General features: G+C 49.1%; 1 pseudogene; it reads right to left on the bottom strand.

Moving 5' to 3' along the window:
• Window positions 1-5,194: 5,194 nt before the first annotated feature.
• On the bottom strand, window positions 5,195-5,759 carry LOC139354225 (translationally-controlled tumor protein homolog; annotated as a pseudogene).
• Between the last annotated feature and the right edge of the window lie 599 nt (window positions 5,760-6,358).

The raw sequence follows: 6,358 nt of genomic DNA, 5'->3' as shown, positions 1-6,358 counted from the left end.
GGTTCATTACCCAAGGCAGAGAACCAAGAGCGCCCTATACGACAGAAAAACCGTAGGGACCGGACGACTGACAGAGACCCCGGAGGAGAAAGCAAACAAATTCAGAGAAATCTTCGAGATTGTAAGGCGGAACCTGGAGAAAGCATCCCAGGACCAGGCTAGGCATTATAACCTAAGGAGGTGGCAATGGACGCCAAAGGTTGGTGACGTCGTGTGGGCCAAGGAACACCACTTATCAAAAGCGGCCGAGGGGTTCGCAGCAAGATTAGCACCAAGATACGACGGACCTTACCAAGTCATGGGTTTTTCACCAATCTGCAGAATACGACACACAAACACAAAGAAAGAGCGGACCATCCACGTAAGCGAGCTGAAACAGCAACTAACGGAAAACACAAGCGAGCGGCTAGAGCAAGCAGACACAACAGACGAAAAACAACATTAAAAGTACAAGGATACCTCCGGATGGCCGGCCGCTTACCAGATACGCGGCGAATTCGCGTAGTAACGGCGCGGCTAGGAGAGTTTGGAGACTTGGATGGAGAACGAGAGACTTTTGAGACCAAGAATGGAGAGCGAGAGAGTTTGGAGACCAAGGATGGAGAACGAGAGAGTTTGGAGACCAAGGAAGGAGAGCGAGAGAGTTTGGAGACCAGGGATAGAGAACGAGAGTGTTTGGAGACCAAGGATGGAGATCGAGAGAGAATGGAGACTTCGCGGGCAAGGCAAGAGCGGATAACGGAACTCCACCGGACTTTGGACTCTCCCGTGAACTTTGGACCGGGAGAAGAAGTGCCACATCTCGGCAGTGGAGCGGCACACTGGCGTGCCACAAGCATCACGGGAATCAGCGGGACGGTAGCAGTGGACGGAGCATCGATTGGATGCGGTACGTGAAGGACAAGTGGGTCAACTAGGAGCCACGGACTTTGGACCCGGAGTGGAGAGATTCAGCGGGCCATGCGCAATAGGGAAATAACGGTTCCCGGAGGCTCTATATAAGGTCGCAGAGCGCTGGCAGCTGGATCAGTCGATCACAAGGAGTCAAACCGTCAAGATCACTTAGATACCAAAGTAAACAATCAAACGACCAGATAATCTACAAGGGAGCAACAACAAATCGAGTCGCCAGAGAAACTGCGCCGTGGGAGCCTACAATGAGCAAGATTGCTACGTCGAGACGTTCGGGATTGGGATACCAGGAATCTCCGAATTGAGAGGTCAAGGCGGTCGATTAACCTTATCCACAAAGTCCTGGCGTTACGCCTGGAGAGATTATAAAAAGCCAGAAGGGAGAGCGGTCGATCGGTACGGTCTCGAGTGGAATTTTCCAGGAGAGCCCTACGGATTCGACTTGCGAGGTCCCGGAGCGGCGTGCCCGAGCCACGAGTATAACAAGCCAGAAGGGAGAGCGGTCGATCGGTACGGTCTCGAGTGGAATTATCCAGGAGAGCCCTACGGATTCGACTTGCGAGGTCCCGGAGCGGCGTGCCCGAACCCCGAGTACCAAAAGCCACACGGAAACGTCCCGGACCAGAAGCAAAAGGGTGAGGCTAGGGTGGAACGTTCGTTTACACTAGGCGTGGAAGCGAAGAAAGGCGCGAGGCAGCTTCCTGGCGTTCCGCCTTGACTGTCCGCGCGGGCTGAGCAGAAACCCAGTGGGACCATCCGGGACAGATCAAGGGACAGGCGGCGGTGTGTCGAAAGGAGCGATCCTGGAGAGCGCATCTTCTGTTCACCCTAGTCTGAGAACGGTGACGCTTCCCTAAGCCCGTACGGCCGATACCCCTCGCGATTCCGAGTCGTTACCAGCAGTCACCAAGTCACGCGTGACAAGTGAGCAGCGAGCGAGCGTCTTCAGGGAGCTGCGAGGATCTTTAGGGAGCGGCGAAGATCTTCAGGGAGCTGCGAGTATCTTCAGGGAGCTACAGGACTGGAGCACCGAGTCGTCAAGGCGAGAGGTCGTCGAGTCAATCAGGGCCGTCGGAAGCACCGAGGGACACAAGCAACGAGTCAAGGCCAACCAAGCGACTAAGACACTTGTAATAATATACCCGCAATAAACCCAATACGAACCCGTGAATTCTGTGCTTTCTCACTGAGCTGGGCGGTCACGTTAATATATATTTGGTGGGACGAACACACAATATACTGAGCTAGCCGCACGAATCTCGTAGCGAGCAGACCACAAAAATCAGTTCGTTACAAACTAAATCAGCTGTTTACAGTGTTGAACAACGTGGGGCGTAGGAGCTTTACAGCGTGGATCCCCGCGCTTAACAGAACATATGCCAAGGGGAAATCAGTGGCCAGCGCGGGACCCTCACTCGAGCAAATCGGGAAGCCTGAGATGGAGGAGGATGAAGACCCTTTCGTGGGCAGACCAATGGTGGTAAGATCACCACGCCATCCGAGCTCTTCCCTCGGACCGATGGAGTCGCAGCAGCATTTGGGAGGGGCAGCAAGCTCGCTCGCTTGCCGGCACCTTCGTCAACCTAGGCTAATGAGCTGATCGCAGATACTGAGGAAGTTAAGGTAGGCGTTTTCTTTACTTAAGAGGACGCGTGAACCTGCAAGCCCAGCAAACTCGCAGAGGACAACGCCGGCCAAAAGGAGCAGGGCCTCATACGAGGCTACCTGCCTTGAGGATCTCTTGGAGCTGGGGAAGTTTCTACAGTAGATCCACCAAGATGATGGACAAGACGGCGCGCCATATAACTGTCGCCACGAGGGAGACGTTCGTGCGCATGAAGGCGCTTCACACGAGCATCCTAGAGGCGAACAGAGAGGGCGGCAAGGATGACAGCATCAGGGAGAATGGCCAGGATGCTGCAATCGTGTGCTCGAAATGCTCTCGAAGCTTGCAGAGCGCCGACAAGGAACAGCACACAACGCCTGTCTGGAGGAAAGATGCTGCAGCGCAACTGGCCCCACCATCAACGCGCCCAATGCAGCATAAAAGTGCCAAAGCTCCCAGGAGCACCCGAATGAACCTTCCAAAAGGACCACAAGAAAGCGAGGCGACGCACGCTGGCGCCAGTAAGATAGTGAGCCCAGCAAACCGCTGTCGTTGTCCAGGCAAGCGGGAATTCATACAGCGAGGTGTTAGCCATGGTGACTCGAAGGGAGGATAAACATTTGTCGGACCTGGGAAGCTGTGTATCCATGGTAAGCCGCACCTACTGCTCGAGGTGGCCAAAGCCACCGCAGAAAGCGCAGAAGCCATGAAGGAGAGCATCGCGAGGGTGCGACGCAGCGTCAGTGCGAGCCATGTCGGGCGAGACTAAGCTGCTCGTATTGGATATACGAGATATCGACTCCATCGCGACGGAGCAGGAAATCTGCGCTGCGATTGCGAGCCAGTATGGCATCGATGCGGAGCGCATCAGAGTCCGGAGTCTGCGCCGAGGCTACGTGGAGTCGCAGTCAGCAGTGATCAGTTTGCCTTACTTCCTGGGGTCGTCCTTCATCGTGGCGATGTGCGGTTTGGATAGACCATCTGCTCTGCGGCAGGAAAGAAGGAGACCAGGAACCAGGCAGGAAGCAGATTCTGACCTCGACCGAATTGCAGTTGATCCAGATGACCGTGAACCACCGCAGGGCCGCGCAGGACCTCCTGAAGCAGACGGTGCGAAAACTGTGCTTTGAGGTGGAAAGCAGTAACGATTGGCAGTAGTATGAAAACGCTAATATTAATGCCACCTCCCCCTCCCCCTCTTTAACATGCGGGTTCTGGGACAATTAGTATAATCCAGTAAATTGACTGATTTTAATGGGCTTTGAAGTCAAACAATTTCACGGTCTTGTCCATAATGAGTATACTTAATTGTGCCCATCGCCCCCACATCCCCATGTGACAATTTTGATCCTGTAGCCTTCTCCTCATTATGTGCAATTAATAGTCAGGTGAGAAAGGTGCACGTGAGAAAGGTAGCACACCCATAGTATCCAAAGGAACATATCCGATCATGTTGGGGAAAAGTGTGATCACGTACTCTTTTGCCTCGTTATCACAGGTGTTGCTGTGCACGTGAGAAAGGTCGCACACCCAAAGTATTCAGAGATGGTTATCTTAGAGGAACATGTCCGATCATGTTGGGGAATAATGTTTTCTATGATTGTAAAAATAATTTAGAAATCAAAAGAACCCCAATAAAATAAATCTCACAAGTTAATGGTTCTCAGATGTGGAAGATTTTCAAACACACATTTTTGTTTCCGCCCAAGAACGTTTAACTGGTAAATTGTCTAAGATTCTCTCCTGTCCACAAATGGGTCATAAACATGTCATAAAAGGGATTCAAGCAAGAGCTACCCGAACATGCGCATCTGTCCATTACCTGTCCACAATAAAAGTGACACATGCACAAGCCTAAAGGCGCACGCTCATTGACAAGATCATGGGCCTCACGCCAACAACCTCACGGCTGACTGCTAGCTCTAATACATTCCCATAATAGGTTGAAATCACGACCGCGCAACAACTCGCAAGTAGCCGACATATCTCAGTCAAGGAAATATTTTCCATTCTCCAATTCCAATTTCAATTTCCTTTAGAAAAAAATTATTATTATTATCAAAGAAACCTTGAACATCAATCGAAACAGTGTCTTTCAACATTTTTCTAATGTTAAATAACTCGTTGTACTAGTCCGTTTAATGGGTTATATTCAACTAAACGGTCATGTATAAGGAGACAGTAAGCTTGGATATTTTCATGACTTGGTGTCTTCAGTTCTATTAAAATTCGCATATCAATAGGACCAGTTTTCACTGATTCGACCACAATATAGAGGCCATCAATTTAAAATCATTAAGGGTCAAAAATGGTTGTGATTCACGATTAAGAAACCTAAATTGAAATCTTGTATGCATTTCATATAGGCGAGCATACTGATTCTTACTAAAATCAACATTCAGATTATTTGTTCTATCAAAAAAAAATATTATTTTAATTTTAAATACAATAGTTGGGGCAATTCAGTTGTTTAGCTCGGTGTGATTTTAAACAATAATCATACATTGAGTCGAATTTATGAGTGCTCCGGCCAAAAGAAATCAGAAATAAAATCGCACAGATGGAGGACAGGCATTTTGTCAAGGTTTAACATAAATTTAAGGCTTTCAAAATTGTAACTAAGCATCTGATAAATATGCGTAGAAGGTATGCATGAATATAGTTCCGTGGGGAAGGTGGCGACGGCGGTGGCGGATCATCTAGCACTTCTCCTCCTCGAGACCGTGCTTGAAGAACATGAGCACGGGAACGCCCCTGCTACCGATCTCGCGGTATTCCACCAGGGCCACCATGCCGTCGCATTCCATCGACTCGCCGGTGAAGAACTGGAGCTCCTTGAAGCGGCCAAGGACGTCCTTCATGACCTTGTTCATGTTGGTCTTGAAGACATCGACCTGGTCGGGGGACTTCTCCTCCAGCTTGGCCAGCACCTTCTTCATGTAGTCCTTCAGGTAGAGGGGGTAGGAATTCTTGTCGCCGAAGGCAAAGCTCTCCACCAGGCGATGGTTCAACACCACATCGACTCCGAGTTGATTTCGGTGCCCTTGTCAGCTTCCTCGGCGGATGCGTTGGCCCCGGCCAATACGATATCATCGCCCTGGCGGGTGATGAGCTTGCCGTAAACCTCGTAGATCACGTCGTCTATTAGCTTCATTTTGTAGGTGTCGGCGAACATCTCGTCGCCGGTGATGATATCCTTGTAGATCTTCATGGTGATTGGGTTTTCGGCGGTCGGAAGATTGCGTCAACTACAAACTCACCGGACTTGGAACACTGCAGAACAACTTGCCAAGCGCAAGAGAAATCGAGAAATCAAATGGACATGACTCAGAATTCAAGTGAACATTCAAGTTTGATAAGTTATTTCTCCATTTAGTGTACATCCAATAATGGCAAATCTTGGTTTTTCGCGGTTAGCCGACAATTTCACATTTCAGCTGTGTTGACTCTCATACCCCAATTGGGGGATAACATATGAATGCCAACTCCGGAATGCGATTGATAGGTTTACACCACTTTTAATAATATCATACATCTTAATTTATGCAAAATCGCTCGGAGTTACATGAGAAATTTTCAGACTATAATCGTCATTTCCAGTTTAAAATTTTGTTAATTTCTGCTTTGTTCGAACACACCGCCAAGATTCTTAATTAGCACTAACACTAGTTCAAGTTTACATTTTAACAAAACTTTTTTATAATCCACAGAAAAGTTGAAGTGCGGTCCCGTAGAAATTTCGTCTCCACTGCTCCATCCAGAATTTAATAGATTTTGACTTTGAAGATTATCAACAGATATAACTCATATTGACATGGACTTGACACGTTGGACACGTTA

This window comes from Drosophila suzukii (assembly GCF_043229965.1).
Source record: "Drosophila suzukii chromosome 2 unlocalized genomic scaffold, CBGP_Dsuzu_IsoJpt1.0 scf_2c, whole genome shotgun sequence".
Lineage (NCBI taxonomy): Eukaryota > Metazoa > Arthropoda > Insecta > Diptera > Drosophilidae > Drosophila > Drosophila suzukii.
This window is presented reverse-complemented; position numbering and strand designations above follow the sequence as displayed.